The sequence below is a fragment of the Panthera onca genome, chromosome D3 (genome assembly GCF_046562875.1).
Source record: "Panthera onca isolate mPanOnc1 chromosome D3, mPanOnc1 haplotype 2, whole genome shotgun sequence".
NCBI classification, from domain to species: domain Eukaryota; kingdom Metazoa; phylum Chordata; class Mammalia; order Carnivora; family Felidae; genus Panthera; species Panthera onca.
The window spans coordinates 10,793,781-10,818,709 of record NC_138350.1 but is presented as its reverse complement, the minus strand read 5'-3'; the positions used below and the strand labels follow the sequence as shown (position 1 = coordinate 10,818,709).

Below are 24,929 nucleotides of genomic sequence, written 5' to 3'. Positions count from 1 at the left end.
GATATTATGGGGCCGGGGCTGTGGCTCGACCAGTTTGCTTCCTTTCCAGTGTTGCTGTCTCACTTCCTGGTGATCCTTCCAGATGCCTCACAGGTGAACCACTTACACCCCGACTCCATCCAGCGTTCGGCTCCTGTGGGATCCATCACGGCCACCGCGCACCCCGGAGAGTTAATATAAGGATCAAATGAATGAATCGAGGTCAAGTTCTCAGGACGGCATCTTCCGCACAGTCAGGTCATGATAACATCGGCTTGACTGTCACGAGGCCTGACGTGGGCTGGCACACGGCACGTATAAGGCAGCTCAGCACGGTGTCGAGGGCACGGAATAAGCCACGGCTGTGTCATCTGTCAGATGTGGAAACTGAGGCTCAGAAGGCTGAGATCACTTGCCCTGGGGTTGTATCCAGTAATGGGTGGAGTTCGAATGAAAAACCCGGATTGGCCCTGCCCCTCATGACCTCTTTATAGAGGGAAAGAGAGGGGCCCAAACCACGGCCCTCAGGGCAAAGCGGTACGTCCACCTCTGAGACTCCCTCTCCTTGGTCTGCTGAGAATCCGAGGCCCTGAAACAAAGATAGCCTTGGAGCCTCCAGCCTTGCAGATAAGGGGCATGTAGAAACAAGGCTGTGTCTCCGAGTCTTGGCCATTGACCCTTCCCACAGCTATCCATCATCTTGAACGGGGATTTTATGCACCCTCTACGCCAATCAACTCCTCAATTACCTCTCGGGAGGAGGGAGAGGCCCAGTGGCATCTGATGTCACGTTTGATTTAGGGTAAGTCACACTTAAGAGGGCATCTGAGGTTAAAGAACAGGGAATTCTGGGCCTGTTTATAAATCAACAGGCTTGAGGTTTTCACCGTTCACCTTCTAGAGCATGGAGCTAACGTTATGACTCATTGGATCATAAAAGAGATCAAATAGCTTCTTGCTAATAATTCTTTCCCTGACCCATTCTCTGGCATATTTGGTTTGTAAACAGAGTTTTAATGGCATCCCTTGGACATAATAACATCATTTCTTTATAGCACCTTGGCCGCCTAGTCACTCTTGGTTATAACCGGGTTTACATTTAAACTTCCCTCATTTGTGGGAGCTAATGTTGTTTGGTGTTTTAAGAACTACTTAAGGCCAGGGATACTGCCCTTGGAAAGGGTCAAACCAGCCCCTTTCAGAACACAGCCCTCGGGTGAGTCCGGCCCCAAAGCCACCGTCCCTCCCCACCACCCACCCCCAGGACCCTGACCTCTGAGATTCCCGATTCCTGCCCCCAGCCCGGTTCTGCAGCGAAACTCGGTCCCGCCGGGGTCCTGGGTGACCCCGAGATTGGTCTCCGCAAGTGTCGGGAATGTCAAACGAGCTCTTGGTGCCACATATTGTTTTATGGGTAAGACAGGATTGCTCATTAACTAACCATCACGCAGAGATGCTCTGGGTTTGGAGACACTAAAGGAACGGCTTGGTGACGGCAGAGCAGAGTAGAAAAAGCACGAGAAGAAAGAGTTGAGGGGCCATTAAAGGGATGGAAAATACCCTGCAGGACAGGGCTTCCTAAACTTTTATCCCTTTGGTACCACGCTACGCTTAAGCCAGATCTCAGTGCTCCTCGTTCTTATTTACTTGGTGCCCCTTTTGTTCATTTGCTTGTTGAAATTAACTCACAGGGAACACTTTTAAACGCTTGCCGTAAATAAGGGGCAACCATAAAAATCACTACGGGTCCACAATCCGTAATCCAACAGCCCAGGGCCAGACGTGTTTCAGAATTCAGAAACTTCCAGACTTTGGAAACGGAACGCGGTACACACACACACCCCCCCCAGGACTGCACCCAGGATTAAACGCATTCATACTTCTGCAGCTTAACACTCACATTAATTTGGGTTTAAAAAAGGCTATCAATAATCTCATGGCTGCTTGGGTTCATTATGGCCATCACATGATGTATGAAAAAACAATCTAGTCTCAGAGAATTATGGATTTTGGAATTTCACATAAGGGATTATAAACCTGTAAAGTGGGGGCAGAGCAGTAGGATTGCGGTCCAGCTGGCCACGTCTAAAGAAATGAGCCAGGGATGAGCATGTTAGAACATTCTAGAACCAGCCAGTGCCTGTCTTCCAGATGTACCCGGAAGCGGTGAGACAGAAACAGAAAGGCAGGAACTTGCTCAGGATGGATTTCGATGCTGTTTGATGCCGGGGAGGGACCGTCTCAGTCACATCCAGGAACGTCAGCAGCACTTACGGCACAAATGGGGCCATGCCTGCCTATGGGACAAGCTTAGTAGCACTAGCTAAATAAACATCATGGTATGAACGTTCCGACTAAAAGGGCCTTAACCAACCTTCTATTCCAGGGGTCAACAGACTTTTTCTATAAAGGACCAGAGAGCAAATGAAGCAGTTCTCAACTCTGCCCTTGCAATGCCAAAGCAACCACAGATGATCAGGAAGCCAGTGGCTGCGGCTATGTGCTAATAAAACTTTATTTGCACACACAAGCTGTGGGCCATAGCTCATGGGACCCTACTCTCACCCAGCCTTTAAGTTAACACGAGAAAATAAACCCTAGAGGAGGAGTGATGTGCTCAAGGTGAACTGGGGGCTGGGCCAAAAACAGAAGCCAGCTCTCCCTTTTATGTTGAGAGGCTGGTAGTCAGAAGAAATAAAAGGAGACGAAAATCTCAGCTGCTGTCTTCAACCCCGGGAATCATTTTAAGGGAAAGATTCTAAGAAGTCACTCCCCACATGCAAACAAGAAGCAGATTTAAAGTTGAAGACAAGACAGGTATGAATGGACATTTAGAAAAAACATACTCAGGGCCAAAGAGAAAACACATCAAAGGGCAGCTGAGCAAATCTGTGAACACTCCCCCTCAAGACATCTTGAGCAGGACAATCAAGCAATTGATCAAGCAGCCTAGAATTGTCCTACCCCGAGCAAAGGAGGTCTCAAGCTCCCTTTTGGCTCTGGACTAATCAGACCCATTGAGAGAGGGGTAAAAACCAGAGGGAATTTAGTCTAAAATACCCCAGTTTGGAGGAGATCATTTCCCCACTCCATCCAATTCAACAAACAGGTGTTGAGCTCCAATGATGTCCCAGCCACTGGACTGTCCCTGTGGAAGATGTAAACGTGTACGAAATATGGTCTCCCCATAAAAAATTTACAGTCAAGGAACAACAGGACCAGTTTCCATTCTCAGAGAATAAGGTTCTACAACGATAGAGAAAGCCTAGTTATGAAACTTTCTGAAGAGACAAGACACCCTTTGAAGGTGCCATGTTCCTGGCGAAAAGAATGGAGACAGAGGAAAGTGGGGGCAATCCAAGGTCACTCTCCGATCAGAACTACCTGGGCAAACCAGATGTTGGTAACTTCAGTGGCTCCCCCTAAAGCGTGGCTATGGCAATGGTGAAGGATGCATTATAGAGCCTCTTCTCCTGGTGTCCCAATGCCCCACACCAAGAGGTGGTGGTGACAGATATGGGATTCTCTGCCATGTCAGTCCAAGAGGCCTCCATGAGAAAGATGAGTGAGGGGTAAAGAGAGGGAGATAAGCAGATTGGCAGAACCAAAGGGGAAGAAGAAGAATAGACAAAGAGGAGGGGACAGGAAAAGAGGAAGGGGGAGAGGGAGATCAGAGGGAACCCCGAGTGGAGAGAGAGGAAGCGCTGTGCAGAATGCTGCTGCTTTGGGAAGTCATCTACTCCCTTTGGGAAGGCCCTGGAGAGCATTAAGTGGGACAGCAGGTTGATTTGACTGGTCTCATAAGACCTCTCTGTCTTCTCCAGAGAAGAAGGCAGAACATGGCCAAGCGAGAACACCCAGGGAGCTGTTGCCATCGTCTTGAGGGAAAGATCGTGGGTTCATCCAGGGCAAGGCAGATGGAGATCGAAGAGAGGGGACAGAATCCAGGAAGCACAAGAAAGTCTATCCTTGGACAGTGACGGGCCACGGGGGTCCAAAATGAGGGCAGGCTTGTGTCCATTCTTCTGGATCTGGGAACTTGATGTCTGCTGGGATGGGAAGGGCAAGGAACAAAGCCGGACTCTTTAGAAGCAAAAGGAATCCCAGGAGCAGCCTCGGATGTAGAGGAAGACACTTTAAGACGCGCCAATTCACGAGGCGCCTGGGTGGCCCCGTCGGTTGAGCGTCCGACTCTCGATTTCAGCTCAGGTCATGATCCCAGGGTTGCAGGATCAGGTCCCGTATCAGGCTCTGCACTAAGCATGGAGCCTGCTTAAGACTCTCCCTCTCTGTCTCTCTTTCTCTCTCTCAAATTAAAAGGAGGAGGAGGAGGAGGGGAAAAGCACCAATGAATGAAATCTTCCCCCAAATCCTGCACGGTCAGCATTGCCTGTGACATTTGTCCTCTTTCAGAAAGGCATAAATGGAAAGACACACGTATCTCATGCCTTCATCCTGGGGTACCACATATGGAAAGGAGGGAGGCTGTGATCTGGTCCCGGCTGTAAATGAATCCCACATCTCTTGGGCCACCAGATGGTAAACACCTGTTCCCTAGTTCTAAGGCCTGGCCTTACCAGCAGGTGAGATCCCTGAAAATAGGATCTAGAGGGGTCCCCCCTTTTATCACGCCAGGAAGAGGAAAAAGGCTGTGTTCAGGCTGCTGTGTACTGCAGCACCTGGCTGGCATTTGGGAAGATCAATCCTTCTGGAGGGAAATGAGGCAGGACAGCCAAGTTCCTAGGATTATATCCCTCGCACCTGGGAGCCTTCTGCCAAATGACCCCAGGGAAGAGTCAGTCCAATGAAAGACAGGTTCCTTCTCCAAGTGAAACTTGCTTCTGGGGCACCATGAGTCCCCTGGAGGCTGAGAGGAGTCACTCTTGAGGAGGCAGAAGCAGGGAGAGGAAACCCAACGTAACAAGGTTAATAACAGCTCACCGCGACGGCACCTTTCATCTGGAGATCTCAAAGCCGTTTACCACCACCCAATTAATTCTCTCAACACCCACTACACCACCAGCCCCCAAAGAAGATGTCATTATCATTCCTTTATGAGCAAGGCAACTGACAGGTTAGTTGGCTGGTTCAAAGCCACAAAACAGTTGTAAGGCAGAAGCCAAATTTGGGATGATTGCCCTCCTCTAATCACAAGGAGCTGGAGAGAAAAGATTCATTTGTAGGAGGGCTCTGATGATTACTCTTATTCATTCATTTATTCATTCATTCATTATTCATCTGTCCGTCCATCCATCCATCCATCCATCGATCTCCATTCATTCATTCATTCATCCATGCATCCATCCATCCTTCTATCCATCCATTCACTCATTCATCCATCCATCCATCCTTCTCTCCATCCATTCACTCATCGATCCATCCATCTCCATTCATTCATCCATCCATCCATCCATCCATCCATCCTTCTATCTATCCATTCATTCATCCATCCATCCATCCATCCATCCTTCTATCCATCCATTCACTCATCTATCCATCCATCTTCATTCATTCATTCATTCATCCATCCATCCATCCTTCTATCCATCCATTCATCCATCCATCCATCCATCCATCCTTCTATCCATCCATTCACTCATCTATCCATCCATCTTCATTCATTCATTCATCCATCCATCCATCCATCCATCCATCCTTCTATCCATCCATTCATTCATCCATCCATCCATCCATCCATCCTTCTATCCATCCATTCACTCATTCATCCATCCATCCATCCTTCTATCCATCCATTCCCTCATCCATCCATCCATCCATCTCCATTCATCCATCCATCCATCCATCCATCCTTCTATCCATCCTTCTATCCATCCATCCATCCATCTCCATTCATTCATCCATCCATCCATCCATCCTTCTATCCATCCATTCACTCCTCCATTCATCCATCCATCTCCGTTCATTTATTTATTCATTTAGCGTGCATTAATTGACATCCTGCCAGGCGCAGGCACTGCGCAAAGTGCGACCAAGACAAAGTCCTCGCCACCCATCTGGTGACTCTCCAAACCACTTTCTTTTCCATTACTGGAGGACTTTGCAGTTTACAAATACATTACCTTTTATAGATTCCATGAAATGGAGGGGGTTATTCCTATCTGATAGCTGAAGAAAGACTTGGGCACCAGGCCACATCACAGAACGAAGGTCTGGATCCAGCGTGCCTGGAGCACTTTCACACTTTGCAGCATCCTTCCTGAGCCGGTCTTCCCAGCTCCAGGGAAAATCCCTCCAGCGTCCTGATCGGGTGAAAGGCTTTGCAAATCCTCATCCAGCAGCAAAGCACCTCCACCAATGACCCGTGAGCTGGCTAATGAAATAGCCGGACGGATGAAGATACTGCAGTGCATTTTCATGGGAGCACGAGAGTAAAACTTCAGTTATGCCAGAAAGACAGCAAGTCTGATGGAGTGAACCGAGGTAGACAGAGGCGTGTATCACACTGTCCAGTAAGGCAGGAGGGCAGATGAAGTCAGGAGCTGAATCGGAAACTAGTTTTGTTTCTAATTTTGTGTCTCCTCCGATAGGAGTCAGTGATGATGGCCCCTTTATCTAAGATGCCCACCATCTTTCATAGGTGGGCCTCTTTTCCTCTGTCACTATTAAAGGACACCAAGACTGTAAATGACACAAGGGGCTTCCTGTTCACTCCAGCACCGCGTGCCAGTGAAGAGCAGGGAAGGCGTCTCCTGATGACATTTTAACTGTTCAGCAAATCATGCATCCAAAGGCAGCCATGACAACCTTCTCTGGGGAGACTGTGAGCTCCCTGGGGATGTGGCCATCTCGGTCTTACTTAGCAAACACGTTCTTTTTTTCAATATTTTTTAATTTTTGTCAATGTTTATTTTTCAGAGAGAGAGAGAAGAGAGACAGCGCATGGGTTGGGGGTGGGGGGGAGCGGGGATGGAGAGGAAGAGACACAGAACCCGAAGCAGGCTCCAGGCTCCAGGCTCCGAGCCGTCATCACCCAGCCGACATGGGGCTTGAACTCACGAACCGCAAGAACGTGATCTGAGACGAAATCGAACGCTTCGCCGACTGAGCCACCCAGGCGCCCCTAAGCAAACAGGTTCGAGTACGGTGCCTGTCACATTGGTGGAGGCACGCCACCAATATTTGTTGAGGGGAATTAGAGTCATGCATGCAAAGTCCAAATTCTCCGGGGAAAAAGGAACGCGTCTAGTGTCAGTGTCTTCATTAATGTAAGGAGTAGAGCATCCAAGAAAACTAGCAGGCTTATGCTAACCAATCAACCCATTCCCTTCCCTTAAAGAATTATAACCAGGAAGGCACTGGGTGCACAGGAGATTAAGCAAGGAGGTGCAGGTTGGGTGAAAATCGATGGCACTTGGCAGCTCCCTCCACTACAGGGAGAAATATGCTACGTGGTCATACCCTTGATGGGGTGTAATGAGCACGGCAACTGACCTCTTATGTGGCCTTTCTGCCCCAAACCCATAACCCCAGTCTAATCATGAGAAAATCATTTGAGATTCTCAACTGAGAGATATCCTCCAAACCCCAATTGAGGGAGAGTCTACGAAATCGCTGACTAGCGCTCCCTTAAACTGATAAGAACAGATACTACGCTTGATCTTGGCCAAAAGGCCGAGAAACGATGGACTGGCCCTCCTTTAAAACCATCAAGGTCATCCAAAAGAAGAGAAGTGTGGAAGACTGTCAACGGGCCTAGGGAGACATGACAACTAAATGTAATGTGTTGCCCCGGAGTTGACCCTGGGACACGAAATGGGCGTTAGGGAAAATCAGTGAATCTGAATAAAGTATGGACCTCAGTGATGATGATACACCCGTAATGGTTCACAGACTACAAGAAAGGTACTATATCAACATGAGACGGAATGTTATGAGAAAGCGGGCATGGGATATATGGCAACCCTCCATTCACAATTATCTGTTAATCTAAAACTAGTCTAGGGACGCCTGGGTGGCTCAGTCGGTTGAGCGTCTGACTCTTGATTTCGGCTCAGGTCATGATCTCACAGTTCATGGGTTCGAGCCCCACATCGGGCTCTGCGCACTGACCAGCACGGAGCCTGCTTGGGATTCTGTTTGTTTCCCTCTCTCTCTGCCCCTCCCTACTCATGCTCTGTCTCTCTCAAAGTAAATAAACTTTAAAAACAGTAAGTAAATTGGGGCGCCTGGGTGTCTCAGTCGGTTGAGCGTCCAACTTCGGCTCAGATCATGATCTCATGGTTTGTGAGTTCGAGCCCCACATGGGGCTCTGTGCTGACAGCTCGGAGCCTGCTTGAGATTCTCACTCTCCCTCTCTCTCTCTCTCTTTCTGCCCCTCCCCCCACTCGTGCGCTCTCTCTCCCTCTCTCAAGATACATAACTTTAAAAAAAAATAAATAAAACTGTTCTAAAATTAAAAGTCTATTTAAAAATAATCATCGGGACAGCTGGGTGGCTCAGTCGGTTAAGTGTCTGACTTCGGCTCAGGTCATGATCTCACCGTTCATGAGTTCGAGCCCCGCATCAGGCTCTGTGCTGATGGCTCAGAGCCTGGAGTTGCTTCGGATTCTGTGTCTCCCTCTCTCTCTGCTCCTCCCCTGCTCATGCTCTGTCTCTCTCTGTCTCTCAAAAATAAATAAACACTGGAAAAAAAATTTTTTAATAAATAAATAAATAAACGTTAACAAAAATAAATAATCATCTGTGTAACTGGACAGCATGATGAAAAGAGAAGCAGAACGATGAGAGGGATCTTTTATTATTTTCTTTTTTGGCTTTTTTAGTTCTCCCACCGAGGTTGCACCTTTCTGAGATGGGGCGGGCACAACTGTGTAAAACTTATTCATCACCCATCTATTCCACTCAGAGGTAGCTATTAAATTCACCTGCTCCCGACTTGCTTGATTTCCAGGCTCGTGGGACGGCTAAAGACACAACCGTCACCATCTTTCCCCACAGGGGCTGAACCGTATTGGGGTCAAGCCATTCCGCGGAGCCTCCACACATCCCGTATTCCCCTCCACGTACAGCCTTCAGCCCCAGCCAAGGGCCGTGCATCCGCGGGATCACGTGGGAGGACAGACCACCAGCAAGAAATGAGGCGACGTTCCCGGGAAAAGCCACCGCAACCCATCCCCTCTGCTGTCACGGCTCAAGCCTGACGTTGGGGGTATTGCCCGCCCTGGCAAATATTTTCTGAGTCCGTGATCACCGTGGCCTCTGCCAAGTAGGAAAATACGGGGAATCCTAAATTAGGCACAGCATATGTCTCCGCCTTAATAACCCTTGGCACTTTTCTGGCACCTTTCATCCAAGGCGTCTCAAAGAACTTGTCCAAACGTTACCTCATCCGGCCCACAACACCCTGGCTATTATTAAGCCCATTTAACAGATGTAGAAACAGGCGTGTAGTGAAGCCAGGTGAGCTATGAGTTGGTGGCCCCATCTCCAACTCAATGGCAGGCTCTGGGAGGAACTGAGGCCCATGAGGGGGGCATCTGTGCACTCAGTAATCAATCGTTTTTGCTTCTAATTTCCTAGCCATCTGGAGAGTGTAATAGTGTATTATATATATATACTATATATAATATATACTATAATATATACCATATATATACTATAGTATATAGTATATATATAGTGTATATATATAGTGTATATATATACACTATATATATAGTATACTATAGTATACTATATACTATATATACTGTATACTATATATATAGTGTATATATATATACACACTATATATATATACTATATACTATAGTATATATATATAGTGTAAGTATATAGTATATATATAGTGTATATATTATATACATTATATATAATATATACTATATATTATATACATTATATATAATATATGTACTATAGTATAGAATATATATAGTATATAGTATATACATTATATATTATATACTATATATACATATAATATACTGTATATTATATACTATATAATATATATACTATACTATATATACTATATATACATATGTGTATATATATGTATATTATATACATTATATATAATATATATATAGTATATATAGTATATATTATATACATTATATATAATATATATAGTATATACTATATATACTATATATATATAATAAAAGGCCACAGGGTAACAAAGGGGCTTTGGAGGCACACAGATTTGGGTTTTGTGTCTGAGGCTGGGCTGCTCATGTACTGTGTGACCATGGGGAAGCTATAGAACCACTGTGTGCCTCAGTTTCCCCAGATGTGAAACAAAGAGTAGAAATTAACCTTCTGGAGCACAGGGGCGGGGCGGGGGTGGGGGGGCGCAGTTAGCGGATAGCATCAGTACAGCCAACTGGGGACAAGAGGGAAGTGAGATTCCTGCTGGATTTCAATGTCTGGGAGCCTCACGTGAGCCTAAAGGGTGCAGCTGAGGGGCAGGGAGATACACTGTTGCTGATACAAGATCTGCGGGGTGGGGAGCTAAGCGGTAAACATGAGGAACAGAGTTGGGGGGTGGTACGGAGGACGTCAGGTAAGTTTTGATCAAGCCTCCAGCCGTTGGTAGACAGGGCGAGTCTGGGAATGATGGTGTCCCAAGACGGGCAGCTTGTTGGGAGGATAAAGCTCTTGGAGATGAAGAAGGTCTTCATTCTGTACCAATTCTCTCTCTCTCTCTCTCTCTCTTTCTGTCTCTCTCTCTCTCTCTCACACACACACACCTCTAATGCAAGGATCTGTGGGTGCTCTAGCAAATTCTGAGCATCCAAAAATAAGAGCACATGCGGAACCTTTCTCCAGAATGGACAAACGGTGGTACCCAGGGCCTGGTGCCATGTTTCCCACCCGATGGTCAGGGAGGCGCGAGGTGGGTGGGGACAAGCTCCAAGGTCAGGGAGGCGTGTGGTGGGCGGGGACATGCTCCCCTGACCACCTTAGGCAGTGAGCTTTCCACTCAGTCCCAGGGCCCATCTCTCTGCCATCTGTCTGTGCATCTGAGTGGCCTTCCTCTGGCCGTCACAGCAGCTGCCTCCCGCCTCCCTCACCCTGTTTCTGGGGAAGCCTGCAGAAAGGGAGTTCGCAGGCTCGGAGGAGCACAGAGGGAAGGGGGGAAGGCGGGAGGGAGGGAAACCCTGTACAGGTTTCAGAAGAGGCCACGGTGGAGTCCTCCCTGTCACCAACACCTCGCGGAGACTTCAATAAACGCTTCACTGAATTTCTAAAAGACGCTTCCTTCCTCTGTCCTCAGGGGCTGGCCCGGTAGATCTCCCCAGCGAGATCTGGCCCCAATGGTCCGCAGACCCTGACGTCCCGAGGGTGAAAGCAGAAAAGCCAAGTCAAGGCTGGAGGGAGTAGCGGAGGAGGAGCTGGACGGCAGGGCCAGCGGGGACCATGAAGGAGGGAGCCGGTTGGGAGAAAACTGGAAAGAAGGAGAAGCATATGGGGAGGACCCCCACAACTCGGGGTTGTTAGAACAAAACACGACCGTGCGCGCCAGCCCCTTAGCGCGGCCCGCTCACACACAGGGCCCGCTCGCCACCCGTTGGTGCCACATAAATGCTAATCACTGTTCACATCGGGAAGTCTGAGTGTCAGGGCAGCGAAACTAACCCGTAATGATACCACAACGATGGATACGTGTCAGTGTAAGTCGGTCCAAACCCACAGAATGTGCAACACCGAGAGGGGGCCCGGACGGGAACTACGGACTCTGGGTGATAACAACCTGTTAATGCAGGCTCATCGATTGCAACCAATGTGCCCCTCCGGTGGGAACGTAGATGGGGGGGGGGGGGGGGGGATATATGGGAAGTCTCTGAACTTTCTACTCAACTTTGCTGTGAAACTCAAACTGCTCTAAAATTTAGTTTATTAATTGTTTCATGTCTTTAATGTCTTTACTTATTTATTTTTGAGAGAGCGCACGAACGGGGGAGGGGCAGAGAGAGAGAGAAGGAGACACAGAATCCGAAGCAGGCTCCAGGCTCTGAGCCATCAGCCCAGAGCCCGACGCGGGGCTCGAACACACGGACCGCGAGATCGTAACCTGAGGCGAAGTGGGGCGCTTAACTGACTGGGCCACCCAGGCGCCATGACTTTATTAATTTTTTTAAAGTGGGGGCTTGAGATGGAACAGGCGGGGATCTGAGTAAGTGAGCTAGGCTGCCGTTCGTTCATTGAGCATTTCTGAATTGAAAACCAATTTGTTAATTGAAAACCGATGTGTGCCAAGTATGATGTCAGGTGTGGATGTACATGAAGGAAACAAATGTCGGGGCTAGGGGACAGCCAGACACTCGCCCACATGCACAGATAAACCGGCAGGGTCATTTCGGAGAGGGGCAAGTCCAAGAGAGGAAATCATAGGGCGATGGGGGACCAAATGGTGGCTAGGGTGGCCGGGGAGGGCCTCTGAAAAGGTGACATTGGAGCAGAGACCTAAGTGACGGGAAGGGTGTAAAAAGGGGGGGTCTCAGGAGGTGGGGGTGACAGAGACGGAAATCCTAAGACCAGACAAGCTTGGCAGGCTGAGGGGAGGGGACCCCCGAGTAATTCCAGAGTCAGGTGCTGGTGGTAGCTACCCATGGCCCCCTGAGAAGCAGGCTGGGTCCTCTGCCGGGACTCAGGTGCAAGAGGCAGATCTGGGAGGGGGGGCTGGTGGCCTAGCGGAAAACCCTGAAGGCCAGTGACTATGTCCAAACTTGGACGCAGTGGCTTTCCGTGTGGGCAAAGGGTCTAAATGAACCTTGCTTATTGCAGAGACGGGGCCGGGGGCGTGCCTCACGCATTCCCTTTTAAAACCTTTCACAACAAAAAGCAAAGCGGGAACCCGATAAGCTGGGTACCATTTCAGACAGGACACTTGGCAGCAAAGAAGCAACAATTCTCGCCTCGCGAGCAAGGCCGCGATGTGGGGGCTCTAGGTTTGCCTGTTCACCGGGGAAAAGGGAGGCGGGGTGATAAAATACCCCGTTAAGAATGAAAAACACTTGGAGAGTAAATTCCGTCTGCAATGCTGTAATCACGTGGTGTGGACCAAGGCTAAGAAGCATCGCATAGAAACGAAAATATGTCGGGGCTTCTGGGGGTGGGGGGGGCTCAGTCGGTTGAGCCTCGGACTTCGGCTCAGGTCACGATCTCACGGTTTGTGAGTTCGAACCCCGCGTCGGGCTCTGGGCTGATGCCTCGGAGCCTGGAGCCTGCTTCCGATTCTGTGTCTCCTTCTCTCTCTGACCCTCCCCCGTTCGTGCCCTGTCTCTCTCTGTCTCAAAAATAAATAAACATTTAAAAAAAAATTTTTTTTTAAAGAGAAACGAAAATATGTTGGTCTTGGGGTGTTAGGGTTTGAACGATCTTTTTTTTTTTCCTCTTTGGAAAAAAAAAAAAAAAGAAAGAAAGAAATGAATGCTGTCACACTACCTTTCTAATTCAAAGAGGGGGAAACGTTTAAACACACTCCGGGCAAATCCACCTCTCTCCCGGAGATGCAGTTGAAGCAAGGGAGCCATTTCACAGCTTGCCTTAATTTTGTTCCATTATTTTATACCCGAAGGACGCGTTCATCATTACCTGGCTACAGAATTGAATAGGTGTGAAATCCATGCTGATAGCAATACATCACTCCCTATTGAACTTCAAAGCTGAGACCAAACTGCCTATAAAAATAGCTTTCATACCGGGCCTTAATCTCTTTCATACATTTTTTGCTTCTTTGTTTTTCTCTTTTTTTCAAGTTTTACCATCCCTTGGGTGAGTACCAGGTGATGGCTAAGCAGAACATGCCTCCCTCCTCCAAAAACGCCGGAGTTCTCAAAGCGTTAGTTTTGGTTCCTGGGGAGTCTAAGCCCGGACGGCATCAGGTAGTTTTATCAGAGCTGTGACCAGCGAGGTTCTCATGAAGAAAAAAAAAAATGCACACTCACAAAAACCACAAAGGGGCTTCTCGCTACAACTGCGTGTGCAGCGCCTGTCAACTAACCCCCTACTAAGAGCAAATCGGTGAACGTATTAGGATGAATTCCTTCAATTTCCACTGCTTTGTCCCTTCAAGTTGTGCAACAAAGAATCTAGAAAGAGCCTGGTGCGGTTAGGACCTTGATGGCAAAACTCCCTTTTTTTTTAATTTTATTTTTTAATGTTTATTTATTGTTGACAGAGAGAGAGAGAGAGAGAGGGAGGGGCAGAGAGAGAGGGAGACACAGAATCAGAAACAGGCTCCTGGCTCTGAACTGTCAGCACAGAGCCAGACATGGGGCTCGGACTCACGGACCCCGAGATCATGACCTAAGCCGAAGTCAGACGCTCAACCGACTGAGCCCCCCAGCGCCCCAAAACTCCCTTTTTGTAAATAATACGCTTTTCTGAGGATGGAGGGGTCCATTTACCACCAAGTTCTTAGTATTGCTGGTTTTTGTTGTTCACGGGACTGAATTACAGAATGTGAGCTTCTGAAACTGAAGACGTATTTCCATCAAAAGAGGAAGTCGATGTTTCCGTAATCAAATGTAGAAACAAGTTGTAAACCATGATAATAACAGTTACATACATTCAGTAGTGCTTAATATGCACCAGGCACTACTCCAAGCCCTTCCGTATTCCTTGATTTAACTCTTACGACAACCTTTGGAGGCAGACACTGTTATCTTTTTTAAAGTTGGGGAAACTGAGGCACACAGAGGCCAAACACCTTGCCCAAAGTCAAACGGCTATCAAATAGAGGGGGTGGCATTCAAACGCATGCAATCGGGCTCATATCTAATTATTCTTTTTCATTTCCAACCGCCACCATTATCCCTGATTCGGCTACCGCCAACATCACGAGTACAGATACTCTGTTATCTGTAGGTGTGTGAGATGACCCACATTTGCCTATCGGTTCCGCCCACCTCACCGGCCGCCATAGAGACGAACTGAGCAGGAATCACGTCTTCATCTCACCAGAAGAATGACACCCAAAGAGATGAGATGAAGTTGTATTCACAGCCATAGTCCTGACTTGGGAGCCTGTATTCACCACCCCTAATCCATCCCAGCATCACATGAGCATGAGCATGAGATCAACTTTATAATTAAGTTATAAGGAAATAAATCTCCATTTTCCTGGTTGGACGTGTAGAAAAGAAGTGGGCAGGCACAAAATAAATTACGCCGACTTCAAACTAAGAAAAGGAAGGGGCAGGGAAAGGATGCTTTCCCCTAGGGGCGTCCATTTCCAGGTGAGATCCAAAATGGCGGCTGTTTTTCACAAGTAAAGAGGCAGCATGCTTGCCCTTTAACTGGTCATTGCAAAGGGTCAGGAAAAAAAGGCTGAGAAGGAGGGTTGGAGACAGCCTTTATGAAGTGAGTAATGACTGCGTGGGGTGGGCAACTCCCCCAGGAAGCGGAGAAAGTTGTAACCCTGAGCATATTGGAGGAAGAGGGAGACAGGCACTTATAGGAAATAAATGATGTGTTCTTGGGGCGTGAGACAGGCTTATATGAATCGCAGAGAACTCTGCTTTCTGCAAATGCTGCTCTTATACAGCTGGGGAGGGGCTGGAGCCAAGGTGGCTGGATCAGAGGCAGGCTCCCGTCGACATCCCCTTAGTTTTGAGTCAGTGCCCACCCCCTTAAAAGCACTGTCCTCGGCAGAGATGTGCCCAAAGTACTTGGTACGGCACAAAACTCCCTTCTCCATCCAGCCTCCTTGTCCGGTGGTTTCCCCAGCGATAGGAATCCACTGCAAGTTTCCTTCTGTGCATTTCTTCGTAGTTTCTTCACCTTTTTTTCTTGCTGTACCCTCTCCCTGCCTCACCTCCACCTGCATCTGGAACTCTCTCTCTCTCTTCCGTGTGACTGGCAGAATCCCATGCCTCAGGGGGTCGCTGAGTTACTGCCACCTGTTAGAAAAAAAAAAAAAACCTTCTCCTATTTCCCTGGGCAAAGGAGGGTACCTGCTCTGCTCTTCTCTCTTGCCCCAGCGTCTGATACATCTCTCATATAGAGTTTATGTGGCTTCATACTGTACCTGCTCATTGGTCTGTCCTCCCCCAGCCGACTGAAAAATCTCAGGGCAACAATCAAGCACAGTGCGGCCAAGGACACAGCCTCTATGGTCGGCCTGCCATGTGGCCTCAAACAAGTCCCTTAATGTCGCTAAGCCTTGATTTTTCTCATCGGTAAAATGGGGAAAATAATAGCCCTTGACTTGCATGATGGTTGTGAAGCTCAAATGAGAGAACGTTATTTTAGCAAAGCATTCAGCACGTTGCCTAACTGTGATTATCACCAGTGTATTTCTAAACCCTACGTTTCGCACTGTGACAGGCCCCGGAAAAGAGTACGGAGAGCCGTTTGAAGAGCACTGATTCGGGGTTTGATTCTTGCTTTCGCCACTTAGTAGGAGGAAATAATTTGGGGAAAGTTATTTAATCTCGTTATGCCTCCATTTTCTCATCCGTGAAATGGGAAAGACAATCGCGCCTTCCTTGAGGGTTGCTATGAAAAATAAGAGTTAAGGCGTGGAATGTGCCTGGGATGGTGCGTTTCATATATAAAAGTGCTTTTTATAAATGACCAGCTATTGGCTCTGATGATGATCTCAGTACATAAAAGTTAAAGTAAAGGAAGAAAGGGCACACTCAGAGCTCCAATTGTGGAATTGATCTGCTATATCAATCCACCCCCCCACCCCCCGCCAAAGAAAAAGCTCTTAGGGATGAGGCATGTTTGAAAAACAAGGTCCAGCGAAGGGAACCTTGAAAATTGCTCACACTAGCCCAAGGTTTCCTGTTTCTCCTCCGACCCTACCCTGCTTCAGGAAGACCGACAACCAGTCTTGGAGGAGAAGAAACTTCCACGCCAGTTATCAACTCCTGTGTAACGAACGGTCCAGTAACGCAGGTCTCAGAGGAGATGGCTCATCTCTGTTCCGTGGTCATCAGTTAGATGGCACGGTTCATTTGGGGGTAGAGGACTCCCCTCCAGGATGACTCATTCACATGGCAAGGTTGTCATGGCAGCCTGGGACCTTGGGTCTCCTCCAGATACACCTCTTCGTGGACTGCTTGTGCTCCCCCACTGCCTGGCTGCCGGTTCCCAGAACAAGTATTCCAAGAGGCTCAGGAGGGAGCTGCAAGGTTCTTCTGACCTAGGCCTAGAAGTCCTAAAATAGCATTCCAGCACATTCTATCGGCCAAGCAAGTCAGTACCGTCAGGTCCGGTTCAAGAAGAGGGCAATGAGAGTCCACTTCTCAGTAAGAGTCCAAAGAAAGAGTGGCAATCACATATCTACCCCATGTTCTCTGGGTGACTGGACAAAGCCGGAGACCCCGAGAGCCCCCGGAGCCCACAAGCAGCCTGCATCCCAACCGTGCTAATACTTGTAAAGATCTCCTTTTGACGTGGGTCCCTCTGGGAAGTTCCACGCGTGCAAGCAGTAACCAGAGAATCCAAAGGAAAGTACGGGAGCGGCAGAAATGGGCAACGAGATGACAGTCCTGAGAAGAAACGAAAGGGAATGTGGACATGGAATCTGAGGGAGAGAAGGGCTTGGCACTCAGGTTGAAACTGCATCACCCGGGGGGCGCCTGGGTGGCTCAGTCGGTTGGGCGTCCGACTTCAGCTCAGGTCACGATCTCGCGGTCCGTGAGTTCGAGCCCCGCGTTGGGCTCTGGGCTGACGGCTCAGAGCCTGGAGCCTGCTTCCGATTCTGTGTCTCCCTCTCTCTCTGCCCCTCCCCCGTTCATGCTCTGTCTCTCTCTGTCTCACAAATAAATAAACGTTAAAAAAAAAAACTGCATCACCCGCATAAATGGAACTTTGACAACAACAGAGGAGAGGCAGTAATTGGACCTAAGGAGGTATCACGTATCCCCAGTGATCCGTGTGTATTTCTGAGGATATTGGTAACAGATAGTCAATTCCATGTGTATTTTTAAGGATGTTGATAGCAGTGAGGCTAAAATGTATATTCCTTGCCCTTAGGGATCTAAAATCTGACGGAAAAGACAGAAACAGAAGACATGAGAGGCTACGGAGGGCAGGGTATTGCTAGGGAAGACTGCGGACTAGGAGTTTGAAGTCTTGGGTCGGAACCCTGGTTCGTTCCTTTAATAGCTGTGTAACCTCGGGGAACGGACCCCCTCTCTGAGCTGCGGTTTCTGCGTTGAAGGCTTCCGTGAAAATGACATCCAATCATGTTCGGCAGCATGCCTCGTTAAGCACAGTGCCTTATTTAAGTAGACATCAAATGCCTCCCCTCTTGTTAACTGTAGTTATAATTAATAAAGCACCAAAATGACGCGAGGCACGCAGCCAGGAGGGCTAAAACACCAGAACGGGCTCTGGTAAGGGGGGGGTGCGGTACCTCCATCCTTGGAAAAGTCCAGGACAAGATGGGAAGCATCCACTCTGGATTCCTTTGAGGACAGTTGATGCCCTGGAGTTCGTAAGACTCCTGAAAACCAAGTGTCCTTAGACCCCGGGTTACGAATGCCTGTTGCAAGCTTCCATTAAAGATAGAGAATGGGCCACTGGACCTACCTGCTCCCCCAGACTAGATTTGGCACCCCATTCTATACCACCTAGCTCCCGCTTTCCTTGTGGCTCCTAATACGCTGTGAATATTCCATCATCATTCGTGAATTTGTTGGTTTCACGCACAACACTCCCCTGAAGGCGGAGGCCAGGCACCTCTCACTCCCCACCGTATCCCCAACACCTAGTCCCACCGCCCACAGGGCGCGTCCCCGGTATGTGGATCAGTTGAATTAATTAGAGGATGGCCGGACGGAGCTTCGAGCCGCGGGTTTGCAGGCTCCCACCCCGACCATCTGAGCAGAATTAAGAACATGAACTTGATCCCAGGCAGACGTTTCCAGACAGCCAAACATGCAGGCATAAAATCCACAGGGCCAACGCTCCGCTCCCCGGTGTCGCCCCGCGGTCCCACGGACTGCACGTGTCTTGCACATGGGAACCCCGCTGACGTCACTGGGAATTTCACGGCTGAAACGAATAAAGACGCGGCCGCAGAAGATCGTGGCGTGAAGCTGTCAAGAAGGGGTGCTTTCGTGCCTGGGAGACCAGAGAGGGTGCCTGCCCCACAACGTGGTGGGCGAGAAGCCTTCGGACTGGGGAGGGGGTGGGGGAGGCGGGCACTGGCCGCCCCCACCCGACGGCACTGAGGGTTCCGGACCGGCTGTGGCCTCTCGGCCCCACAACCCTGGAAGCTTGGGTCGCTTCCATAACAGCAGCCTGGCCCCAATTTCCAGCCGGCAGCCCCCTCCGCGGCCCTGGCCCCTGCCCTCCGCTCCCCTCCCTCCCGTCCCCAGACAAAAACAAAAGACCCATTACGAAGTTATTAGTTTCGTCTCGCATGTCCCGTGGAGGGAGACAACCACCAGCCCCGCTTTGACTTGAAATGTTTAACAGATTTGCCCACATCTAATTTCTGTCACTGTGTTTACAGTACCAGGAACCCAGAGAAGCAAGCGGTGCAGGGAAGCAGTAGGGTTGGGGTTGTGGGGGGACAGCGGAGGGGGGCAAAAAATAAATGCCAAACTCCTTCAAAGGGCGACATTCCTCCTTGCGGTTTGCAAACACTTCCTCTTTCCCCAGCCATCCTGTAATCACGCTCCAGCATTCACCAGAGCACTGTTTACATCCAACACCATTACCGGCAGGGGAGACAGGCGAAATTAAGGCCTCTGGTCTCTGTTCTCTGAGGCCCCATTATCTTTCCCCTTCCCTTTACCCCCTTTCATCAGACGCCTCCCATATATGAAGGGGTAAAAGCCTTTAATGGGATTTTGAAGATCTTAAAAGCCAGGCGGTTTGTTTAAAAAGGAAAATGACCAAGAGTGGAAGTCTAGAGCCTGGGATCCCTGCACCCACGTCTTGGAAAAGAGAACAAACTTTATTCTATGTTTCCCCATCTGCCAATTCAAGTGTTGGGTTTGGGGTTTGTCTTGGATGGGCCAGGAGACCACACAGAGGTGCCCGTGGACAGCCCCCCGCCCCCTTGCCAGCGATGCTGCGAATTCCCATCCACCGCGCCCCCCAGGCCTGGCACCTTCCCTCCACGTTCTCTCTGAGCTATCTCCAAGGCCCCAACGGGCACCAATGTCCCCATCACGGTTAGCCAAGCCGAATGGCGGCCAAGGGGACAAGCAGAAAGAAAGACAACAGTCAAGGTCAGAGGAATTATTGCACACTGGCAAACCCCAGGGAGTTTGGCTTTCTTCATTTCCCAAGGCTGGGAAAACCCCAGTCATACACGGCCACAAAGCGTGGTTGGGAGGGAGACCGGGTTTTCCAAAGCACTAGCTCTTTCCACTTGGTGTCCTCTTTCCATCGCCTTGGGCCAATTATGCATCGCTGGATCAGCACTGATCCGGCTTGGGATCCAGCCCCAATGCTTGGGGCTCTGTTGGGCCCTCGTTGTCTCGGGCAGCCACACCAGGTCGAAGACTGGTTTCTGTCGAGGCATGCTGCGTCGAAGACATCGCTGGGTTTGCGCAACTCTCGCGGTGGAGTATTAGCTTGTCCTCCTGCGTCGTCTTACGTTATTTTGCCCCCGGGTGCCATGTTGGGCTATGGAACCATTTCAGAATGGCTCACACCATGCTGGGTCTGATCAGGGGTGTTGTTGAGTCGGACTGTGAGGTAGCACTGGAGGGTGGCGTTGTGTTGGGACAGCCGTGTAGTGAGACCCTCCGGTGTTGGCCGACTCTCCCAAAGACAAACCCAACCTCTCCTCCCACCGTTGCCACACGGCCCTTCCAACACAGAAGCTATGGGCTGGCGGGAGACGTGAGACAGAACTACGTCCCCTGAAATCCCCAGAGAGACCTCGAGGTCATCAGAGCACAATTACCCAAGCTGACAGCTGGCTGGACACCAAATCCAAATCCTTGGCGCTTTTCTGCAGATGCAGGAGGGTCTTTAATTACCGAATTCTCTGGTTTCCTTCATTGCGACAGCCTCCCCTCTAAATACACAGAGCTCCTCGCCAAATCTCAAGTCTTGCCGCTCCCCTTGTGCACTTCAAAAACACTTCTTCCAGCTCGCTAGGACGTGGGGCGGAGGGGGTCCCGCCCCGAGAGCTGGAGACGACAGAACGAGACCTCTCCCTTCTTTTACGAGAACACCGCTCTCGGCCTCGGCAATCACAACAATCCTTGCTGCCTTACTGGAGCGCTCACAACGGACCAGACGCTGCACTCGGCACCGTGCGTGCCTCTTCCCCTCGCATCCCCACGACACCTCCCTGGGAGGGAAGGATGATCAGCTCTGTGTGACAGGTCCGCGCAACAGGCCGCTGGCCAAATCTCTTCCGAACAACCACGACGTCCCAGGTACCGCTCTCCGCACCGGAGTTGCAGTCGTGAGCAAAACGGATGGAAATCTCCACTAGCCTGCACACATCCCGATCTAGGGAACGGGGACACTGAGTCTCAGAGAAGTGGAGACTGTTGCACAAAGCCACCCAGCTGTGAGCGGCGAAGCTCAGACACGGACCCCGAAACCGTCTTAAACCCCAAGCCGTGGTTGTGCCGACTCCGTATACCCTACCTTCAGGAAAGTCGCTAATTCGCCCTCTCAGGACGCGCTGACTTACCCTGGTTTCCTGGGTTTTGTTTTTGCTTCCGATGTCAACTATCATCTCAGGATGCCTGTTGTCTGGCCATGGCCCATTTGATGGAAACACAAATACCAGTGTATAACCTCTGTAGGCTCGCGTGTGTGCATGGCGGGATGGGGTTGTTGAGTCCTGAAAGAGAGGGCTGATGGAAAGGAAGGGGTCGAAGTTCAACGGCTAGCTGGATTACAGCTGGCATCTCTGAGCTCTGAGGGCCATTGCCAGCATGTGAGAAGGAACAAGGGCGAGATCCTGGCTAGTGCAATCCGTTCCCAGGCCAGAGAGGACTGTTGTAATGGAAAATGCAGTCCTTTATTTTTAAACTTAGGGACAGTTTGCATTGGAGGTCAGGGCTTCCCTCCCCACCCCCCCCCCCCACCCCCCGGGACTGCAGACGAGTACGATGGGTTATATAAAGAACAAGGAATCCAAGCTTACAAGACCCGGGTCTAAGTTTCCACTGTACCTTTTCCGGAGCCGGGGCTGGTCATTCTGCCTCTCTGAGACTCAGTTTCCTCATCAGTTAAACGGAAATGTTCTTAACACCTACGTGTGAGAGCTGTACTATAGAGTGCTGCGTGAGAATATTATAAAGAGCTGCCCAAGCGTCAGATAATCCACCAGCCTGGCAGGGACCGACCGTCACATTAGGAACTACGAAACTACGAGCCCGGGAACACTGGCGGGACAGTCAAGGCCTTCACAGTGGAGAAGAAGGTCAAGATAGGAGGGAAAAGAGGAGCGCCTGGGTGGCTCAGTCAGTTTAGTGTCGGGCTCTGGATTTCTGTTCAGGTCATGATCTCACAGTTCAGGAGTTCGAGCCCCGTGTCTGGTTCTGCACCGACAGCTCGGAGCCTGCTTGGGATTCTCTCTCTCTCTTCCCCTCCCCAACTCTCTCTCTCTCTCTCTCTCTCTCTCTTTCAAAGCAAAGAAACTTTAAAAGCTAATAATAGTAAATTAATTTTAAAAACCTTAAAAAAAAAGACAGTAGGGAAAAGAAAATGGAGTTCATGTTGACATAGTTTATTTATCACAAGCCCTGGGGTTTATACGGATAGAGAGAGAAAGAGATTATTCTCTCTAGCTTACTTTATTGTAGGAATACAACACACGATACATGTAACGTACAAAATATGTGTGAATCAACTGTTTGTATTATCAGTAAGACATTTGCTCAACAGTAGGCTATCAGTAGTTAAGTTTCTCGGGAATCAAAAGTCATACTCAGACATTCAACTTCGGGGGGGGGGGAAGGTGGGCACCCCTCACCCCCACGTTGTTCAAGGGCCAGCTGTGTATTACATTTTGGGGTAACCATATTATCCCTGTTTTATGCTGCAATAATTAAGCGGCCAAGGAAGTAAAACCAGACCAAAAAATGGAACCACCGGGATTCAAATTTAGAATGGCCACTCTCCAAAACCCATATCTTTCCCCCATTCTGTCACCTCACTTGCCAGAAGAACTCCCTAAAAGAAACCTTATTCAACTGGGTTTACGTTTAAAGGCCTAACCTGTGGTAAGGACCCATCTCCTCAAAACCAACAGGCCCCAATTCTCAGCCACAGAATTTACAGGAGTCCTTAAATGGAGCTGGTTGCCTCTGTCTGGGTGGCTTCCTAGAGCCAGGCAACGAAAGAAGTGACCCCCTCCTGACCTCCCATCTCCTCCTGGCTCCTGACCCTTCCCCGCGCACAGAGACGTGTCTGCGTGTCCCACAGCAGTCTGAGGGCACAGGGCACCCCTTGCTGTCCCTAGGCTCTGTCCTCCAGTCCCTCTAGATAAGGGATGACCTTCATGGCACGATAATGCTCCGGTCTGTGTTGTGTAAATTCTGGCTCCGTTCTCCTCTCCTCCATTTATTGAAAAGACTCTCATTCAGCCCAACCTGCTTCTCCCAGACCATCTCCAGAACCATAGACTCCTGGCTTCAGTTGTCAAAATGCCACCCCCTTGGCTTAGAAGCTAAGTGATCTTGGGCGGGCCATCCAGTTGTCCCTTCTGCTCAACACGTGCCCCACCCTCCACCCAGCTGCCAAACTCTGCGAGGCATCTTCAAGTCTCCTCGCCTCTGTTTCTAGATCCAAGCCTAGCAACCCTGCCTCCCAAACATTCCTCGTATCCATTCACTTCCATCTGTACCCGCTGACACCAGCTTTCACCCTCTCCACCCCTCTCTCGGATTTGGCCTTACCTCTTTCTAGGCTTCCGTCCTCCAACCCTCCTCCCACTACAGAGAGACCAGGCTTTTAAATATGCAAGTCCATTCACCGTGGCCCCCGCCGCCACCCAGATCTCTCAGTGGCTCCCCAGTGCTACGAGGGAATGGGTCAAAGTGGCAAACTAGGTCAGCTCTGCAGTCTGGGTTCCCAGTAGCCTTAGGATCTTGGCCACATGGCCTGACTTCTCATACTTCGGTTTTGCAATCCCTACCTATATGGCTCAGTGTCATTGCAAGGATTAAATGACGCAATAAATAACAATTACTTGGAAAAGTGTCTAGTGAGAAGCAAGGACTTACTAAATACTACCTAGTTATCATTTTCGCCATGATTACTATTGTTACTGTTTGAATAAAGTCCAAAGTCCCTAGCGTGGGATCCCGGGGCTGGCAAGATGTATTTCTCACCTACCTATTCAACCTCGTCTTGCCACTGACGTTCTATGCAACAGCCAGGCCAAACGCCCACGGTCTTTGCATTCAGATCGGGGCAGTGATTTGTGCCTCAAGACGATCGTCGCACTGATGGTTACAATAATAAAAACATTTAAAGCTAAATATTCGGCAACTAAAAATGGTCAGGTAAAATCATGGCATAATCAAGAATTGCAAAAACATGTTACATTAGGACCCTAAAGGATATTTAACGTTAGGAGAAAATGCTCATGAGATAACGGTACGTGAATAATGACTTGAAATTGTATTTCTCTGCAGCATCATGTCAGCCTGAAGGAAATCAATCAACATGTTTAAGAGTGATTATCTCTTACTGTTAGATTACAGGTGATTTTTTTCTTCTTCACGTTGTGCCTATTTTCGAAATTCTATAGAGTCAGCATTACACTTTTCATAACGGGGACTTGGGGAAAGATTGGGAGAAACAGAAGGCAAACAGACAGAAAAACCAGCCTCTTTCTTGTTTCAAATTTAGTTAATTTCTAGTTAATTTCATCCAAACCTACTCCCCATCCACACATACATACAACTGCCACCCTTCTCCCTCTCTCCTCTGTCCATAAAGATATTTCACTTCTGGTCTTAAACAACTGAGCTGAAAACCTGAAGAAAACCCAATTCCCCTCCACGAGCGAAATTAGTTTGCCAGGCTCCCTG

At 49.2% G+C, this 24,929-nt stretch overlaps 1 long non-coding RNA gene and 1 pseudogene across 2 annotated transcripts in view; both read right to left on the bottom strand.

Moving 5' to 3' along the window:
- Positions 1 to 24,929, bottom strand: part of LOC132665400 (uncharacterized) — a 308,217-nt gene that overhangs the window by 242,221 nt on the left and 41,067 nt on the right. The window lies entirely within an intron of this gene.
- Positions 7,473 to 7,623, bottom strand: LOC132666164 (U2 spliceosomal RNA; annotated as a pseudogene).